This window comes from Danio rerio, chromosome 13 (assembly GCF_052040795.2).
Source record: "Danio rerio strain M-AB ecotype USA chromosome 13, GRCz13ab, whole genome shotgun sequence".
Lineage (NCBI taxonomy): Eukaryota > Metazoa > Chordata > Actinopteri > Cypriniformes > Danionidae > Danio > Danio rerio.
The window spans coordinates 4,829,096-4,850,970 of NC_141033.1; the positions used below are offsets into that span (position 1 = coordinate 4,829,096).

Below are 21,875 nucleotides of genomic sequence, written 5' to 3' on the forward strand. Positions count from 1 at the left end.
GTTAGTCTGTCCTTCAAACGGTTCTTTGGAGTTATGGGACGAGAAAATGCCAAAGCACATTTAATATACTCTATCAAGGGCCCTAATCCACTTAAAGCAACAGCGCAATACACACTGATTGAAATTCAATCGACTCGTATACGCACACGGTGTTCTCCCGAGTTCCCGAGTGTGAAGGGTTTCTTGTTTATGACTTTTACAAAGATTCACAGCAGCCAAAAAAACAATTGAGCCGTTCACAGATGTGTGTTTTGTCTGCGCAAAGGTTGCATGGTTGGTTACACCCTTGTTCATAAACTGTTGTTACACATTCCAGAGTTCAACTTATGATTGACTGTGTAGTTGTACAACCCCACATCAGCAAAGGTTGGGACAGTATGGAGAAGGCAAATAAAAAAGTAGTGGTCTCTAAATTTACTTTGACTTGTATTTCATTGCAGACAATATAACGAACATTATTTATAGTGTTTCTCAAGATTTTATTTATTTATTTTTTTTTTATAATAAACACATATTCAAATGTTGGTTCTTGAAACACATTTGAAAAAAGGTGTAACAGTAAATCATTTAAAACTTTGTAATGTTGCCATTCCTTTTCACAACACTTTAAAGGTGTTTAGGGACTGAAGACACCAAGTGTTTTAGGTGTGATTTTGTCCCATTCTTTCTGCAAATGAATCTTAGGGTGCTTTCACACCTACACTTTTGTTTCGGAACCTGTCTCGTTTGCCCAGTTAGCGCGGTTTGTTTGGCATATGTGAACAGGGCAATCGCGCTCTGTTCCGCGCCAAAGTAATCGCTCCGAGATCGCTTGAGTGAGGTGGTCTCGGCTCGATTGAAACGAACCCTGGAGCGGATCGATTGCAGTGAGAAAGCGATCCGATCCGAGCGTGGTTATATCACAGTGTTTTATGGATGTGTAATAGGCATACGGCTATATGAAGAGAGAATTATGAGTATGGCGGGAAATTTCGCGAGTCTCCGGATGCCCGCAAACGAGTGATGATCTCCCGGTAATCTCGCGTCTCCCTCCCGGTCCTCAAATAGGCAATGTCGCGCACCCTTCTCACCCCTCCCCACTGCATCTCTCCTCAGACACGTCACGCGCGCGCACCTTGTCAAACAACACCAAACCACCACCTCTCCTGACAGCTGAGCGGGACACTGCAAAATAAACCCTGACACTCTGACCAATGAGAGGAGAGTTTACTCGCACGTTACTTGTTTTAGCTCTTTTGGTCCGATTAAAAACTTTGCAGTGTGAAAGCGAACCGCTCCAAGAGCAAAGAGCAACAATGTAACAATTGTAATCTCTGTTTCGGAACAACTGAATCGATACACAGGTGTGAAAGCACCCTAAATCTTATGCACATCACCTCAAAAAAAATGAGGAGAATGGCCCTGTAGCACACAGCATAAGGTAAGAGATGACAGCTGTCTGTGCTATCTGGGGCTGCTTATTGATCATAAATGTATTGTTTTTGCTTCTGCACCATGGAAACACCACAATTCATTCGGCAACTTTTTGATATGCGATTATAATTCAGTAAAAAGAATGCTAGAACCGTATGAGCACTGGCAAGATCTTTCATTTGAGCTATAACTTGTACATGTGTCAAATGAAAAATAGGAAAATTAACCAATGTAAAATACCCAAAATGGCGAGGCAGTGGCGCACTTGGTAGTGCTGTTGCCTCACAGCAAGAAGGTCGCTGGGTCGCTGATTCGAACCTCGGCTCAGTTGGCGTTTCTGTGTGGAGTTTGCATGTTCTCCCTGCCTTCGCATGGGTTTCCTTCGGGTGCTCCGGTTTCCCCCACAGTCCAAAGACATGCGGTACAGGTGAATTGGGTATAGGCTAAATTGTCTGTAGTGTATGAGTGTGTGTGTGAAAGTGTGTGTGGATGTTTCCCAGAGATGGGTTGCGGCTGGAAGGGCATCCGCTGCGTAAAAACTTGCTGGATAAGTTGGTGGTTCATTCCGCTGTGGCGACCCCGGATTAATAAAGGGACTAAGCCGACAAGAAATTGAATGAATGAATGAAAATACCAAAAATATCGTGTATTTTAGTGTAAATGACTTTTGTACAGTAGAATAAAAACCAAAGTGATGCATATGTGCATACAATATATTCTACACTTTCAAACGAAATCACTTAAGGGGGTCTGGTGCAATGCTAGCCATTTAAATCTAAGCGAAAGTCGATGAGTTTAACTGGTTAAAAAAATTGCTTATGTTCAGTTATTTCAAATCATTTGTCTTTACTACATGATCTGTACTACAGCTTCTGTCTTTTTAAAGTGCTAATTCTGAAAAGCTGGTCAGATGGCATTTGTTTTACCTTTGAGCCCAGGTATCTCAAAGTGTCTTCCCCACCCTAAAGGAGTGATTTACTGCAACTGTTGTACAACCATAACTGATAAAAACACACAGAAAATAAGCATGAATGGCCTGCGATGTTAGCTGTTTAAGTTTTGTTTTACATTGTTTTTTTACCATGTAGTAATTCAATGACATCAAACAGCCAGGAAGTATATGTACTTCAAAATTGTTCGATATATACTGATAAATGTCTTTCAGACCTAATTTCCGAAAGATATAAGTAGGCCCACACAGAATCTGCGCGTGCAGAACTCCTCATTAATCATTAATTCTGATTATTTACTTGTGTAAATGTGTGTAAATCTATATTTATTCAGTGTTTAAATTAGTTACAGTAAAATTATTGACTAATATGAAAACGTTCATCTGATTTATGTACAATGCAGTTTGTACAGTCATATTTTCTGTCTTTTAGTAGAGATATTATATGAGAGACTTGCTTTGTTTATCAAATAAAGTGAGTCTAATTTGATTTGCATTTAAAACATTAAATAACAGTTAAAAAGATATACTTTTTTATTTCACATATTAAGGTTTTAGTTATGATACTCCCAAAATAATTCCGCAGAAAGGGCGATGCATTGGCGCAGTAGGTAGTGCTGTCGCCTCACAGCAGGGATCACCAAACTTGTTCCTGGAGGGCCGGTGTTCTGCAGATTTTAGCTCCAACCCTCATCAAACACACCTGAACAGCTAATTAAGGTCTTATAAGCATACTTGAAACACTCAGGCAGGTGTGTTGAAGCAAGTTGGAGCTAAACCAAGATTGGTGACCCCTGCCTCACAACAAGAAGGTTGCTGTTTCAAGCCTCGGCTGCCAGTAGGCATTTTTGTGTGGAGTTTGCATGTTCTCCCTGTGTTGGTATGGGTTTCCTCCGGGGGCTCAGGTTTCCCCCACAGTCCAAAGACCTGGCACAGGTGAATTGGGTAAGCTAAATTGTCTGTAGTGTATGTGTGTGAATGAGTGTGTGTGGATGTTTCCCAGTGATGGGTTGCAGCTGTAGAGGCATACGCTGCGTGCTGGATAAGTTGGCGGTTCATTCCGCTGTGGCAACCCCAGATTAATAAAGGGACTAAGCCGAGAAGAAAATGAATGAATGAAATCCACAGATTTTTACCAAAATTCTCAGCAGAAATATTAAAAAACGATTCCGTCTGGCCCTAAGCAATTGTATAAAATACTCCACTAAACGTAAGGCATCTGACGTACGTGCAGATTATGTCTTGTTGTAAAATAGGAATTAGTTTTTTATTATTTTTGTCTCTTTTTCTTTTAATCAAACAATTATTTGTATTGGTCATGTAAGGGTCATATATTAACTGAACTTCTAATGCTGTGGGTGAGTGCTGTGCATACTAATTAGCATTTTTGCAGAAGTAGTCCAAAATAAAATTCAGCTCTGCAGAAACTTCCTGTCTGAAGAGAGGTGCTAAAACTGAACACAAAACACAGAAAGATGTATGCTTTGTTGTTGTGCAGAGAATTCGTAGAAAAAGAGGAAGTATGTCGAAGGTGTGGCCAATGGAGGACTGAACAATGACTGACAAGTGACGTTACACCAAAACTCCACCTGTTAAGATCGTTTGTGTATATATGCTGGAGTCAGGAAATGTATGTTAGTTGCGAACCTCCTGAATGTAATTCTTGTATTGCATTGGGGTAATGTAACCCAGAGCTCTGTCATCAAATTATTCATTTGTATCTAATAAATTACTAATATTTTTGGCATTGAAGAAAACCCTCTCCAGACCTTTTCTTATTGAACACGCATGGAATTGGCTAGATATTCCAACAGTCTATATTGCGTTCATCAGTCCAAGAGCAATTCTGTATGCCTACATGACGTGCAGACTAACTCCACTATTTTGGCGTCTAACCAAGGCCCCATTTGGATGTCAAAGTAGGTCACTTTTTTAGACATCTAAGACAAATTTAGGAAATTGACATAATTTATGAATGTAACCTTCATGCATTCATTTTCTTTTCGGCTTAGTCCCTTTATTAATCTGGGGTCGTCACAGCGGAATGAACCACCAACTTATCCAGCATACGTTTTATGCAGCGGATACTCTTCCAGCTGCAACCCATCACTGGGAAACGTCATAAGATGTTAATATTAGGTCACATTTAGGTTGTGACGTCAGGTGACCAAAATGCATCTAAAGACAATGTTATTTTGACATCCAATAATGATGTCAAATGACGTTAATATTTGGTTGATTTTAGGTTGTGTCGGAAAGTGACCAAAATCATCATCCAACATCTTAAACCAATGTCATATTGAGGTCAGATACTGACCACACAATGCACAACAACAAGCTGTAACATCATTAGACTTTGATATTTGGTTGATTTTAGGTTGGATGTTAGATGTTGACATTGACCTGATGTTGGGTTCTGACGTCAACCTGATTTTCATTCCAAACAAAATGCAACATGCCCAAGACGTTGGGGTACAATGTCAATCTAACATCATGTTGGCATCCTGTGCCTGCTGAATCACATTCTTTTCATTGTCATGCATTTCATTGTTAGCAGACAAATAAATACGATCGGCTCAAAATTCATTCATTCATTTTCATCCGCTTTTCCGGGGCTGTGTCGCGGGGGCAGCAGTCTTAGTAGAGGACCCCAGACTTCCCTCTCCCTAGACACTTTCTCCAGCTTCTCCAGGGGGATCTCGAGGCGTTCCCAGGATAGCCGAGAAACATAGTCTCTCTATCGTATCCTAGGTCTTCCCCGAGGCCTCCTCCTGGTGGGACCTCCCAAGGTAGGTGTCCAGGAGGCATCTGAAACAGATCCCCAAGCCACCTCAGCTGACTTCTCTTGATGTGGTGGAGCAGCGGCTCTACTCTGAGCTCCTATGAGAGTGCGCCCTGGCACCCTGCGAAAAAAAAGTAAAAAAATTTTGTCTGCTTGTATTCTTTCGGTCATGACCCAAAGCTTATCACCATGGGTCGAAAGAATGTAGATTGACCGGTAAGTCAAGAACTTTGCCTTACGGTTCAGCTCCTTCTTTACCACAACCCTGCTGAAAAATCCAGCTTAAACCAGCCTAGGCTGGTTGGCTGGTTTTAGCTGGTCGACCAGGCTGGTTTTAGAGGGGTTTTGGCCATTTCCAGGCTGGTTTCCAGCTATTTACAGCCTGGTCTTAGCTGGTCAGGCTGGAAAATGACCAGCCAAATCCAGCTAAAACCAACTTGACCAGCTTGGTTAAGGCTGGATATAGCTGGTTTTGGCTGGACTCCCAGCTTGGCTAGGCTGGTCAAGCTGGTTTTAGCTGGTCATCTCCCAGCCTTCCCAGCTAAGACCAGGCTGGAAATGGCTGGAAACCAGCCTGGAAGTGGCCAAAACCCCTCTAAAACCAGCCTGGTCGACCAGCTAAAACCAGCCAACCAGCCTAGGCTGGTTTAGGCTGGATTTTTCAGCAGGGTTAACAGACTGGTGCATTAAATGCATTACTGCTGCCGCATTACGGCTCAAAATATCAAACAATAATGTCCTCCAAATAACAAGATTATACAGTACGTGACATTGGTCAAGCAAATGTTGACTATTCAGAATAAAGAACATCTAGATCTTCTGCCTGGCCAAAGACATAAGCTTCGCAAAACCAAGTGAACACACAGATGGTCATTAATTTTTTAGCATGTGCAGTGAACAGCTGTAAGGCTTCTGCAGTTTACTCACTTGAGCCATGTGATCGAGGCTAAAAAAAACACACTGCTTATTTTTTTTTCTTTTAATTTCACACCTGTTGCTGACTCACAGAACCCTGAAGGCCAGTTTCTAACAATGGCGTAAGGCTGAAAACATGGCATCCTGATTCTCTTCCCACAACACTCTTAGAGTCGCTACTCTGTTGCCATGGGAGATAATCAGGCATATATTTGAGCTAGTTCTTCTCCGAACACCTCAGGAGTCAAATCAGTGAATCTGCATGAGTTACAGACAAATCCAAAAGTCTAATGTATACATGCCATAATCTTTAAAAATGTAACATATACTATAGAATCCACCTCCAGTAAAGAGTAAATATCCTAAATTAAACACCAGTGCTCAAAAATAACCTAATAAGTTAGCTTTAAATAGTAGCTTTGTTTAGCCTGAGATTAAATAACAAACTGCAACTCAAGATTGTATATCCTGTGGCCTAAATATAATAATAAATGTATGTATAATGTTATGTACAGTGGTTTGAAAAAGTGTTTATCTCCTTCCTGATTTCCTGAACCCAGGCTCATTCTGATTACGTAACCCTATATACATTTCTGGAGAGCGCCAAATACGTTCCAGGAGCTACATTTTTTGCAGTGTTTTCATTTGAGAATTCACTAGAGGCCGCTGCGTATGCTTTTTCAGGTCTCAAATTTACTTGCGAGTGCCACTCACGCCTGCTGTTCTCACGTAAGTCCGCCAGAGAGCGCTGTGTTTGCTTTTTGAGATCTCAAATTTCCCTCGCGAGTGCCATTCACGTCAGCTGTTACCTAAATCCACCAGAGGTCGCTGTGTTTGCTTTTTAAGATCTCAAATTTCACTGAAGCATCATTCATGCCAGCTGTTCTTGTGCAAATCCACCGGGGGCTGATGTCAACTAACTGACTGACCGTTAACCCCCACCCAACCCCCTTTCCTAAACTCAAGCGATTGTGTTATAAAAAGCACCAATTTAGCCACCCACCTCCTCACCTAAACCGACAGGGTTTTTATAGCTCTCGCTGTTGCCTGATTTAAAAAATGTTGTGATAACTTGCTCTGAATCTGTTACAGCGTCATGGAGGATTTTTGGCCGACGCATCTTTGCAGAATTGTGTAAATTTAGCTAAATTTTCGAGCGTGAACAGGCATTTTAAGGTCATGCCACAGCACCTCAATCAAATTCAGGTCAGGACTTTGACTAGGCCACTCCAAAGTTTTAATTTAGTTTTCTTCAGCCATTGTGAACTTGCTTCTGTGCTTTGGATCATTGTCTTTGCTGCAGAACCCAAGTTTGCTTCAGCTTAAGGTCACAAACAAATGGCCGGACATTCTCCTTCAGGATGTTTTTAGATTAAGAGTTGATATTTTGTAAGAATTGTTCCAAATAAAAAAAAACATTTAACAAGCAGAATATCTGTCTAATGTATGTCTACAGATTTGTCTTTCGGTATGCAGAATAACTTTAGGTCTTCAGGCAGCTTTCAAATCTGTGCACTTTAAATTTTTTTGGTAACTTGCAATGAGTCTGTTACAGCGCCGTGGAGGATTTTTGGCCATTCATCTTTGCAGCATTGTGTAAATTCAGCCAAATAGTGGGAGTGAACTGCCATTTTAAGGTCATGCCACAGCACCTCAATAGGATTCAGGTCAGGACTTTGACTAGGCCATTCCAAAGTTTTAATTTTAGTTTTTCTTCAGCCATTATGAACTTGCTTCTTTGCTTTAGGTCATTGTCTTTGCTGCAGAAACCAAGTTTGCTTCAGCTTCAGGTCTCTAACAGATGGATGGACATTCTCCTTCTGGATGTTTTTTAGATCAAGAGTTGGCATGGGTATTTTTTAAGAATTGTTTAAAAAAACATTTAACAAGCAGAATATCTATCTAATGTATGTTTACAGATTTGTCTTTCGGTATGCAGAATTACTTCAGGCAGCTTTCAAAAACTGCGTTTTAAATTTTTGTGTCTTTTGAAGGCAGTTAATATCTTCAAAGGTCAGTCTTTGACTGGTGGTTTTGCAGGTCAATGGCTCTCAAACAGTGATTGCATGAGAACCAAAGAAACTTTAGAGATCAGAACCCCTGGAGCAAAGTGGTTTGGATACATCAATTGCCTTATATTCGTCCTTTATATTTGTATTTCATATTTTATTTTATATTTTATATATTTTGGTGGTTCATTTGACAGTTGATTGATTGATAAATAAGGGCATCATTTATAATAAGCACTGATAAATTCCATTAACAGAATATTGTCCGTTTTGATGGACTTTAAATACTCAATGCTCCATTTCAAGGTCACATTCCAGGAGCACAGTCACGTCTAGAGGACATATAGAGACTGGTAACCACAGATACACCGAAACATTTGTCAGCACCTGATGAATGCACCACTCCCAGGGCTCAGAAATGAATCAAGAGAGAAAGGGAGTGAACACCTGACACCCTTCACTAGCCCATATAAAATATTCATCCACACCACGGCACAAACACTTGGTTGAGAGAACCGATCTATTAAAGGGCACATACTTTCATGAATTAGGCACTTAGTCACATGGACTGCACACCTGGTGACTCGGCCCTCCTCTCATGCATGACAGAACTTTCCTCTGACACTGACACACACACACACACACACATAGCGACTATACATGATAAGCAGAAATCTGAACCAGCATGCAGTTGTATCTATCTTGCATACCTGATCGACAACTTGTAACCTGAGTCCTTAGATTTCATTCTGACACGCGCAGATGACAGATTTAGCCACAACAAAAGTGTTCTATTGTAACGGAGGCCAGTTAAGTGCTGTGCAGGTAAACCTCACTCCTCTGACCTCTAAGTGACAGACACTAGAGTCTATAGTCTTTAGCCTCCTTGTTGGAGCAACTGACTCCCATGTGGAAAGTCGCCGGTTCGATACCAGCTCGAAGCGTTTTGGGTGGTGTAGGACCAGCGGGGTTACACTATGGCAGCAGTAACGTTGCTTTTTCGGGTTGTACATTCTGAACATGGGCAGAATTTATACCATTGTTTAACCCTTGTGCACTGTTCAAATTTACCAGCCTTTTGTTAAGTAAAACTGCTGTAAAAATGCATCAGATAACTTTTTTTTAGCATGAATCTGTTAATTAACCTCAGTCCTAGAGCTGCACGATTCTGGCTAAAATGAGAATTGCGATTTTTTTGCTTAAAATAAAGATCACGATTTTCTCACGATTCTGTAGATGTAAAATAAAGGTATGGTAAAAACAAACATATGGCACAACATCGATAATAATATTATGTGGTCTACTGGTTTTTATAAATAATTCTATTCTACTTATAATAATTATGATGTTGAATTATTATTTTTGAGATATATGCTTGCAATCTTTCATAAAAAATCTGACATTTGCCATTATCAGAGTATATTCAACAACAATATATAGGCTAGAGTAGTTAAACTGACATTGTAAACCTTTATTTTTATGCAAAACTGTGTGTTCGATATGAAAGAAAAAAAACAAATCAAATGTTTGCCGTAATCATAACTCTAAAATGCGATTTGATCATTTAAATGAAGTGCACACTTTCGGTTTCATTTTGACTGCTAAGTGCTGTTCATACTTCGCGCGCGGCTCCCAAGCGATCACTCTGTGCCACAAACTGAATATTAGTTGCAACTGTATTACCTGTTACTCGCAACATATGCAGGTTCTGTTCACTAAAGTAGACGCACGTGCGTCTATCATTAAGTTGAGCGCGCGCGCGCCCTCTCTGTGATAACAGCTTAGGCCAGCAGCTCACGTTACGTGTGATATCCCGGCCGAGAAAACATCATTATATGAAGACATAAATTACATTTTTAGGTGAATTATACCTTATAAATACAGTATGTGACTCAATCAACATCATTTGAAGGTGTCAGTGTCACTGAGCAACGTATGTGAAACAACAAACAGACTCGTGCAGCCGCCTTTTCTTTTCTCTTGAACTTGAAAATATGATTGACAGAATCGTAGAAATGCTGGATTACGATTGTCTAGGGGGTCGAATCGAGATCGCGATCTTTTAACGATTAATTGTGCAGCTCTACTCAGTCCTTATCAAAACTACTGAAATGTAAAATAAATTTGCAGGATTTTAACTCTTTAATTGCCAAATTATTAAATGATGTCACTGATTTGGTGAGAAAAAACATAAAATGGCTTATTTTAATTATAAAAATTTATTGTGGACTGGATTTTTTTAACCTTTTATAAAAGTCTTGGACATGTTAAACAACATTGCCTTTGATGCATTGTATTTGATTAATTTTAATTTATTTATTTAATTTCTGAAGACCTAAACCCAACCAATAGTTTTGAAAAGCAATCCAGAAAAAGAAAAGCCCTTGCCTGATTTTTACCACGTTTTCAGATTTTACCACATTCTCACCTTGTTATTTACTTGTTTTATTATTTTTTGCCTTTTGTTTTTGTCTTATCTGCTTTCTGGAACTGTTTTTGGCCGGACTCAAACCCCATCGTCACAGTCAACTCCGCTCTGCGTCTCATACCCGCTGATGTATGTGGCGAGCTGCTAAACTAACTGGTAACATCGGAAAAGCCATCCACATGGAAGTAAGTGGTCAGCAGGGAAGCGCGAAAAGGGGCATCATACCGCCCCTTAGCATTTGTTTTAAAGACAAAATGTAGCCATACATACTTCTGGCTACATAATTCACGCTCTCCAGAAACGTATATAGGGTAAGAGTGAATTAGATTAACTAAATTGGGCTGTAGAGTATGAATGTGTGTGATTGAGTGTTTATGGGTGTTTTCCAGTACTGATTTGCGGCTGAAAGGGCATCTGCTGCATGAAACATATGCTGGAATAGTTGGCAGTTCATTGCACTGTGGCGACCCCTGAAATAGAGACTAAGCCGAAGGAAAATAAATAAATGCATAAACCTCTAATTATAATTTTTATTTTGAATTAATTTTATTTTATTTATTTTTTGTATGATTTGTTTTGTTTTTTATAGGTAAATATTAAAAAATTAATAAAGACAGTGTTAAAAAAATTATTTCTTGATTCACATTTAAAAAGTGAGTCATTCTTACTTTCTCTCATTTGTAAGTCACTTTGGATCAAAGCGTAATAAATGTGCTACATTTTAGCTAATCTTTTTTGAGTTCTGTAAATTCTGACAATTATCATCATACAGTTTTTCTAAACTATAGAAACGCAGTATATATGAATAGTAGCTTAGCAATCGACAATTTTGAAATAACCTCTTCAAACGCTGATACACATTATTTAAATTTCGAAATTAGACACACACATGTGCTTGATGCACATTTAGCCATGATAAAGAAACGTGAACAATAGAGCTGAGGACACATATGCTGCAATATGGCTAGTTGGGTCATGCTGTAGGCGTATGATCTGAATAGCTCTATTGTAATTAGGATGGATTTGCGTGCAGATAATATCAGGGCCACTAGTCTGTGTCCATTGTGGTTTCCAAACGACATCTGATCTTTAATTACACCCCCCCCCTTCTTTTATTACAATAAGCTGGTTAACATTTTATTTCCTTTTTTTCTTGTGAACACATACAAACACTGCTCTGTATAGCTCAAGACTACACAAGGCTTGTTATTTATGTGGTGGCATGGTGGCTGAGTGGTTAGCACTGTTGCCTTACAGCAAGAAGGTCGCTGGTTTGAGTCTCGGCTGGGTCAGTTGGCATTTCTGTGTGGTGCTCTCGCCGTGTTGGCCCGTTCCTCCGGGTGAAATGTTAATTGGATGGATTAAACTGGCAGTAGTTTATGAGTGTGTTTGTGAATCTTTTAGTCAATGGTGTGAATGCAAGACGAACATATAGTAAAATATCTCTGGCCCACACAACCAGCTTTTGCTTGGCCCACATGCTGCAGTGAATTAGTCAACCCAAGCTCATTCTGAAAACGTAGCCCCTGTGACGACCCCAGGATTTCAGTATGGATGTGGAAGATCCTGATTGGGTGCCTGGTTGCTCACTAATTGGCTCAAACCATATAAAAGCGAGTGTATGTGCTAGCTTCTGAAGGACGGTGTGGCTACGGGTCGTCCTCGTGTCAAGACCATCTCTGGATTTCTGTAACCTTATGGTTTTGTTTAGCATTATTTATTTGTGTAGTTAAAGTAGTTATTGTCTTTATTTTTCTCTAGACATTTGTTTGTTTGGTGATTTGTTGTTCTATTTAGTTTTATGTATAATAAATAAGTTGCATATACATTCTTTTGTTGTCCGAACTCTTTTATGTTGCGACTCGAATGAGGGGGTCGTAACACCCCGCAGACGTTTCTGGAGACCGTGACTTACGTGGCACGTATGGCTGCATTTCGTTTTTTCAAGAAAACGCTATGGGGCGGTGTGATGCCACTCTTCTTCGCGCTCCCCGGTTGATCAGACAGCTCGCCTCCTCCTTGTGGAGGGATTTCCCGTCGCAACCAGTTTGTCCAGTTAGCTCGTCATGTTACGTCAGCAGAGCGGAGGCCTAGAGGAGGAGGAGGAGCCGGCTGGGTTCAACGACCAAGTTCGAGTACGGGGAAGAGCGGTTCCAGAAATCAGGTAAGACAAAAAACAGAATCCAAAAAATAAAGCGTACGAGTTTGTAGCGGGGCGAGAATGCAGTGAAATCCGAAAACGCGGTCGAAGTCGGACGAGGGCTTTTCTTTTTCTAGACGGCTTTCGTAAATCGTCGCTAGGGATTTTGGGAAGAAGGAGGAGGAGGAGTAGGGCGGCTGGGTCAGCCAATTAGCTGGCCACTGAGTCAATCATTCAGTCATTCAGCCAGTCGGACAGACGGTCGCTCGACAGCAGCCTCCGGCAGCTTTTTACGTGAGAACAGTGCGCTTTTGAGAGGAGTTCGAGACCTGAAAAAGCTTGCACAGCGGGCTTTCGCAGATTCGCAAAAACAAAAACTGCACAAATACGTAACTGAGATGTATTTCGCGGTCTTCAGAAACGTTCAAGGGGCTACGTTTCCAGAATGAGCCTGGGTTGATTACAGCACATGGCTGGACCAAGTCTGGCTTCCAGACAGGGGCAAAATATAAACCCGAGAGCAATTGCGCTTTAGGTGCGCTGTGGGCATGCTTTTTCTCAAAGCGACCTAATTTTTTTCCTTGTATGTATTTTAAATGTGTTTTAAATGTGGGTCAAGATAGGCCAAACTTACATGGCCCACATATCTATTATTAGCATCTGGGCCAAATACTACATTTGACATTTGGCCAAAGTATTGTGTGCCGCCTTAAAGATGGTGCCACCTATGCCAAACCCAGACCATGTTTGGTTCACATACAACGGGCTGTATGCCAGTGCCGGATGAATGCCTGCTCTGCCAGCTTTATGCCAGAATTCCTTGTTTACCTGGGAAGTGTATGGGTGTTTCCCATTATTGGGTTGCGACTAGAAGAGCATCCACTGTGAAAAGCATATGCTGGAGTAGTTGGTGGTTCATTGTGCTGTGGTGACCCCTGATAAATAAGGGACTAAGCTGAAGGAAAATAAATGAAAATGAATGTTATTTGTGCACGTCTTTTGCCAGTAAACGAGAAAAAAAACAATTGTGTAATACTCTGACTCAAAGTCGCCATTTAGAGGCCTTCACTGATTAGGAAGATATTCCGCCAGTCTGAAAGCGGAGAAATGGGATATGCTGTGTGGAGCACTCAACAGATCAATGTCATTTCTGATAGACTGAAATAGACTTGAACTGAAATGGCCGTTACTCTATTTTACGCACCATGAATGACTATACTGGAAACTCTAGCTCGATCTGAGCTCAAATCCACACTTAAGGATTGATTACGGCTTAGTTGTGGAGATTGTGTATGGAGATTTATACAAACGAAGTGGTCTTACATGTAAATATGGGACATGTCTCCAGTCTGGATGTACTCTCAGCATTAATTGGAGAAGAGTCAGGGGCCTCTGGTTATTTTTCGAACAGCAGTGAGACTTACGCATGAATAGATTACAAGTTTGTCTTGCTCTTCCAGATGTTTGACTAGCGGCGTAAATTCTGCTGCATTTTGTGTCAAAACAGTTTTGCATATTTTCTGAAGAAAGGTTTTGTTCAGAAACTTGTTAATGGCGTACAAACAAATACTGATAATGTGATGGGCAGCTATATGTGTGAATTTTGCTGTAAAATATGCTGGGTTGCACACAAATTTTAGTGGATTGAACAAAAAACAATTAAGTTGTCCCAAAAAAGAATCAAGAATTTAGTTTCAGCTCATTTCATTAATTAATTAAATAATTAATTTTCCTTCAGCTTAGTCCCCTTATTTATCAGGGGTTGACACAGCGAATGAACCGTCAACTATTCCAGCATACGTTTTACACAGCGGATTCTCTTCTAGCTGCAACCCAGTACTGGGAAACATCCATACACAGTCATTCTCACACACACACACTACAGGCAGTATAGTTTATTCAAATCACCTATAGCGTATGTGTTTGGACTGTGGGGGTAATCGGAGCACCCGGAGAAACCCATGCCAACACGGGAACACAGAAATCCCAACTGTACCAGCCTGGACTCGAACCAGCGACCTTCTTGCTGTGAGGCGACAGTGCTAACCACTAAGCCACCGTGTTGCCCTTATTTTAATCAAGTAATTTAAACCAAAATAAAGTCAGCGTTTGCAGATCACTGGAGAACTACACTTCTGCCACTTTACCGAACCACAACTCCCATTATGCCCAGCACTCACACACCAGTTCGAGATCCCCCCTTCATTTCACAGACACAGCTGCAGATCATCCGCACTGATTACTTGGACTATTAAAGCTCTACAGACACACTCATTCTTTGCTCAGTATTGTTCCTTGTCCCCTTGTTCCTTGTCTTGATTTCTATTCTTGTATTGTTTTTTTTAGATTGTGATAGTTTTCTGCCTGCCCCAAACTTTGCCTTTCTTATGGGTTACTCTTTTGGATTGCCTTTGCTATGTTTTTGTCCTGTTTTGACCCCTGCATGCTGACCATTCTCGTAAAATAAAACTGCACATGGAACTGACCTATCATTACTGTCATTTCTTATTCATTTATTTAATATGTTCTTGCAAATTAAATATTAATTTATTTCAAAAATAATCTTGGGCGAAGCAGTGGCGCAGTAGGTAGTGCTGTCACCTCACAGCAAGAAGGTCGCTGGGTCGCTGGTTCGAGCCTCGGCTCAGTTGGTGTTTCTGTGTGGAGTTTGCATGTTCTCCTTGCATTCGCGTGGGTTTCCTCTAGGTGCTCCGGTTTCCCCCACAGTCCAAAGACATGCGGTACAGGTGAATTGGGTAGGCTGAATTGTCCGTAGTGTGTGTGTGAATGTGTGTGTTGATGTTTCCCAGAGATGGGTTGCGGCTGGAAGGGCATCCACTGCATAAAAACTTGCTGGATAAGTTGGCGGTTCATTCCGCTGTGGCGACCCCGGATTAATAAAGGGACTAAGCCGACAAGAAAATGAATGAATAAACAATCTTGACCCAGAACTCTTGAATGGGATGGTATGTCCCATTGAGAAATCTGATATATTCTAATACATGTCATATATGTGACAAACAGTATATACATACATTTCAAAACATTAAAAAAAGTCAGTTTACAATTTTTTCAACTATTGGAAATACAAATATGTACATATACACTCAAGACGATCTGCGGCAGTTCAAACCGAGCATTAGAATGAGGAAGAAAGGTGATTTAAGTGACTTTGAATGTGGCATGGTTGTTGGTGTCAGACGGGCTGGTCTGAGTATTTCAGAAACTGCTGATCTACTGGGATTTTCATGCACAGCAAGAAGGTTGCTGTTTCATATCCTGGCTGGGTTAGCTGGCATTTCTGTGTGGAGTTTGCATGTTCTCCTCATGTTGGCATGGGTTTCCTCCGAGTGCTCCGGTTTCCCCCACAGTCCAAAGACATGCACTATAGGTGATTTGAATAAACTAAATTGGCCGTAGTGTATGAGTGTGTGTGGGTGATTCCCAGTACTGGGTTGCAGCTGGAAGGGCATCCACTGTGTTAAAAATGCTGGATAAGTTTATGGTTCATGTCGCTGTGGCAACCCCTGATGAATAAAAGGACTAAGCCGAAGGAAAATGAATGAATATATGATCTTAATTCAAACAATTTAACATGTAGTCATTGCCACATTGTCTAGCTTTGTATGTATACTTATTTAGATCAAACTGGATTGCATGGTGGCTAATTATTAAACATGTTATGACAACCAGTGAACTCTTGGCAACCTGGTGACATACAAGCCATATTCTAAACCTACATTTAACTTCTGAAGATCTGGTCTCCAAGAGTTTTTCAAAACAGAATAGTTTGCGAATGGATCCTCTACGCACCCAAGCTTATTCAGATCCTGTTTCACGGTTGGTTGATTCAGAGGGGAAATTTTGCAAATAGTGTATTTTGCAGAGAATGTGTGTGTGTGTGGTAACGCTAGAGGACAAATTATGTATCGAGAAGCACAGGGGAAAGAGAAGGGCTGAAGAAATGGAATAAGAACTGAGCAAGTTCAAACATGTGGGGAGAAAAAAATGTGGCCTATTTGTGGTCCTCAGCTCCTGTGTTCTGTGCTTTGGGCAAATACTGCAGTTATTGAGCCATCTGAGGCTGCCAGACATCTTGAGGAAGAAATTAAATCATTCAGCTAAATCAAATATCCATCTTAACACAAGAAGATATTGAATTTTAAGTGCTTATAACCAAGCCCACCTGGAAAGGCATACCGTTCTATGATCAAGCTGGTCAGCTAATCAGAACTGTATTTTAAAGGGGACCCTCTATGCCTCTTTCTACAAGATGCAAAATAAGTCTCTGATTTCCCTAGAGCGTGTATGTGAAGTTTTAACTCAAAACACCACACAAATAAGGTTTTATAACTCTTTTAATCTGCCTCTTTATAGGCTTTGATCCAAATTGTGCCATTTTTGGTGACTGTCGCTTTAAAGGGGTGGTCCACTACGATATCATATTTAAAACTTTAGCTGATGTGTAATGTAGCTGTGTGAACAGAAACAACATCTCTGAATGTAAGACGCTCAAATTTTAATGCAAAGGGAGACATTGGCTTTTAAAGAGTTAGCTTAGCAAAGCCTACAGCGAATGAATTTTGGGGACTACAAAAAACTACATCCGGGTTAGTCAGATTACAAAAGCTTCAGGTTACACGCATTCACCATGCGCACAGACCATGCATTGTTTCTGCAAACTGTATTTATCAAGTCTGAATATAAAACAGAGAGTTATTAAATTAATACCATTAGAAGCTGGATATTATCACAGACTATTGCTACACAACTGTGTTTAAACCCCTTATAAAAGTGATTTTTGCATAATAGGCCCTCTTTAAATCTTGGTTAATTCTACTGACATAGCCACGGTGGTCTGTACCAATTCTTTGCTTCACAGGCATGTTGATTAATCAGCTGATTAAGTGTAGGTAGGACGGCACGGTGGTTAGCACTGTCACCTCACAGCAAGAAAGTTGCTGGTTTGAGTCTCGCCTGAGTCAGTTGACCCCCCCCCCCCCTACAGTCCAAACACATGCGCTATAGGTGATTCCCAATACTGGGTTGTGGCTGGAAGGGCATCCGCTGTGTAAAGCATATGCTGGATAAGTTGGCGGTTCATTCCACTGTGGCAACCCCCTGATGAATAAAGGGACTAAGCCTGAGAAAAATGAATGAATGAATGAATGAATGAATGAATGAATGAATGAATGAATAAGTCTATGCAGATAGCAACTACGTTCAAACCAGTTAAAAGTTACATACCGTATCACCCATATCTAGTTTATCTGGATTTTCTGGCATGGTGATGTACTACTATTAATAACAACACAATGAAACACAGCACAAAAGACAAAAGCATAGTCTTACAGATGTATTACATAATAAATGTAAAAAGTTGTAATAAACTTTGGAAATGAATGTCAGGAGATCAGAAGACTTAAAGAAATTAGGAATTAGGCTCATTTTACAACTCCTCTAGAGTTAAACAGTTGAGTTGAACCATTTTGTTAATCCCTTTTCATACCGGAAAAAAAGCAAAGAAAAAAATCCAGTCCAAAATATATATTTTCATTCATTCATTCATTCATTCATTTTCTTTTAGACTTAGTCCCTTTATTAATCAGAGGTCGCCACAGCGGAATGAACCGCCAACGTATCCAGCATATGTTTCAGCAGCGGACGCCCTTCCAGCTGTAACCCAGTACTGGGAAACACCCATACACTCTTGCATTCACACACATACGCTTCAGCCAATTGAGTTTATTCAGTTCACCTATAGCACATCTGTTTGGACTTGTGGGGTAAACCAGAGTACCCGGAGCAAACCCACGCAGAACATACAAACTCCACACAGAAATGCCAACTGACCAAGCCGGGACTCAAACCAGCGACCTTCTCGCTTTGAGGTGACAGTGCTACCCACTGTGCCACCGCGCTGCCCATATATATTTTAAATATATGGTAAATATAGGCTATTTCTGTGTTGTTCAATAAAACATATATTTGAATACTGAAATAATATTTAATTTTAACCAAAAGGTGAAGATACAGTAATACATTTCCAACCTTACACTAGAATGTGTATGGAGAGCATAGTATCCATTATTTATAACGTCGTTCTTTGATTTTCCTTTCAGCTTAGTCCCTTGATTAATCTGGGTTCGCTACAGCGGAATGAACCGCCAACTTATCCAGCATATGTTTTACACAGCGGATCCAACCCAGTACTGGAAAACATCCACACACACACTCATTCATTAATTTTCTTTTCAGCTTAGTCCCTTTATTAATCTGGGTTTGCTACAAAAGAATGAACCGCCAACTTATCCAGCATATGTTTTACACAGCGGATGCCCTTCCAGCTGCAACCCAGTACAGGGAAACATCCATACACACTCATTCACACACATGTGGACAATTTAGTTTCTTCAATTTAGCTATAACGCATGTCTTTGGACTGTTGGGGAAACCACAGCACCCGGAGGAAACCCACACGAACACAGGGAGAACATGCAAACTCCACACAGAAATGACCTAGCCGAGGCTCAAAGCAGCAATCTTCTTGCTGTGAGGCGATAGTGCTACCAACTGTGCCACTGCGTCACCCGTATCCAATATTTCTAATGTATTTATTGTATTAATAGTAATAATAATATTAAAAATAACGACAACAGTAACATCTTATTTATCATAAAACCTGTTGGAAATATAAATAATTTTGGTAACACTTTATTTCAAGTTCCATTAATGCTATTAACAAACCACAAACTAAGACTATTAGCTCAATAAACCGTTAATTAGCTGCTTATTAACAGTTAGTAAAATGGAAGATGGGTTTAGGTTTTGGGTATAATGAGGGATGTTGTTATGTAGAACAAAATCATACTTCATAACCATGTTAACCATTTGCAGCGTTTTAAAGGATGACAACCCTAATTAAGTAATTTTTTGTCGTGTGTGAAAATGTAACGCCATGTCAACAAGCCTCTTCTAAAAGAACAAAACAGGTTTTTAACGTCCTCACCTATCAAACTGAGTGTTTAGAAATACACAATTTTGTTGTTTGTCAACCGCCAATATATATTGAAGAAGAAGAAGAAGAAGAAGAAGAAGAAGAAGAAGAAGAAGAAGAAGAACGGAGTGTTTTGCAAACTGATGGAAGATCCCACAGACTGAGCAGATAAGGGGAGGCGGAGGCTTGACGTTTGCTGTGGGTGTGTTTGTGTGTGTTCGGCCTCCGTAGACGCGGAACTTCAGCGCAGAAAGTCAACGCGACTAACGTTAAAGCAGAATCGTAGAGGAATCTGCAGTTCTTACAGAAAAACATCTTTCCTGCAGGACTTTATCTGACGTTGCCTTAAGTGTCTGAGTAAGTGTATAATACCCGCTCGCTTTAACATCAAGGGGCTAAGTTAGCGAGACTAGCCAAATCTAGTGTGATTTCAGATAGGAGAGTTTTCCCTGTAACGTTACGTGACTGGTCGTATCTTCATGGCATGCTTAAGCTGAAAGGTCTAGAATGACAAATCCCCATGTTGCTAGACGTCTTATAATAGTATATTTAATGTTTCTCAGTAAAGGAAGCAGTTAAATATGTAATCGCTGTGTAGCTCATGCTAATGCTCCAGCTGCACATCGCCTCAGATCATCATAATAACAACTTCAGCTCAATATTAAAGCTGATGTAACGTGTCCATGTTGAAAAGAGACATAGAAAAACACAGTTTATGTTATAATTGTGAGGCAGTGACATCGTTATTTGACTGTTTTTGTTTTTTTAACATTGACAAGTGTTTATAAAATATCGTGTTGACATTGTTGGTATTAATGTATATGTCATATCTCGCGATACATACCATGTTTTTTGGTTTGTTTTTACATGTACTCTGGGCAATTTTTTGTTGTTGTTTAGAAGAACTCTAAACATTAAATTCTAATTCATAAAAAGATTGTAGAAATACACTATGTATAATGAAATACACAAAAGAAATGCTGGCTTCCAAAGCTAGAATTGGTTTTATATTCACACATTCAGACTTTCTCTTTAATAATATAATTTCATTACAGTATTCTTGCAAATTCTAAATAGAGAAGTCATATTAACAGCCAATTACTATTAAAGTACGTTATTCACAGTCAATTAAATAGTGCTAATGTTGTTTTGAAGTCATGCTTTCATATGATTTCAGACCAAATGTTCAAACTTCCATGGTAAACAATATAGGCAACATGTCACAAGTTGTTTCTGAATAAATGCGTGAATATAAAACTAACCTTACCTTTTACTAAATTGTTTTTCACAAATTTAAGCTGATTTAACATGAAACAATTAAGTCCCAAAAAAACTTAAGAATTTTGTTGCTCACTTTGTAGATTTAGGATCTCATTTTAGTAGTTTGGACAAGCAAAAAAGGTCAGTGTTTTTTTGAGTGTTTAGTAGTGGTGTAACAGATCACCAGTCTCATGGTTCGGATCATGCTGTAGTTATTGAGTCACGGATCGGACCATTTTTTGCATCAGCAAAAAGGGAGGAGACGAATATCATTTGCTTTCCATTTATACAAAACATTACTGTAAAAACCATTGGTTTAACAAACAGAACCTGTAATTTTATTACAAATAAAAATCAAAAAAGAATCAGCTGAGTAAAGAAAAAATATTCAATACAAAAGATTATCTATGCTACTGTTGCTGATAATGCTAAATATAGAAATAGAACATCATGTTCAAAGTATCATATTTATTTTCAATTAATGATTCAACAACTCGCACATAAAATTTCAAGTTTCATTATAGCTCGACCATTTTTTAAAACCTATTCAGTGACATCGTTTAGATGGTTATATGTCGCCACCAATTGGTTACACAATGTAATTGCTACAACATTCACCAGCGTCAAGTTGCCTTAAACTGTGATTTTATGTACAATCCCAATTCTATTTTTGTACCCCTTTCCCCTACCCTATTTTTAAATGGCATGATGGTAAAACATGAACGCGGTTATAAATGTATAAAAACCAACGCAATCACATGGCAATTCGTAACTTTTTAATTTATTGGCTAATTCGTATGAATTTGTACGATCTAATTCGTACAATTTAGTACGATTTGCTCATCACCCAATGACGGTTGGGATTAGGGGTGGCGTTAGAAGCCACGCCTCCTTTTTAAAATCGTACATTTTTGTATGACTCAACTTTAGCCACTAAAACTGACAAAACGTAAAATACTTACGTTTCCTCGTGAGATCAGGC

The 21,875-nt window shown here is 39.8% G+C and overlaps 1 protein-coding gene across 1 annotated transcript in view; it reads left to right on the forward strand.

The window, feature by feature from the left end:
- The first annotated feature begins 19,839 nt into the window (after positions 1 to 19,839).
- micu1 (mitochondrial calcium uptake 1) overlaps positions 19,840 to 21,875 on the forward strand; it is a 99,598-nt gene continuing 97,562 nt past the window's right edge. Inside the window, 1 exon segment of the mRNA NM_001083833.2 lies at positions 19,840 to 19,990. The gene's annotated coding sequence lies outside the window, so the exon portion shown is untranslated.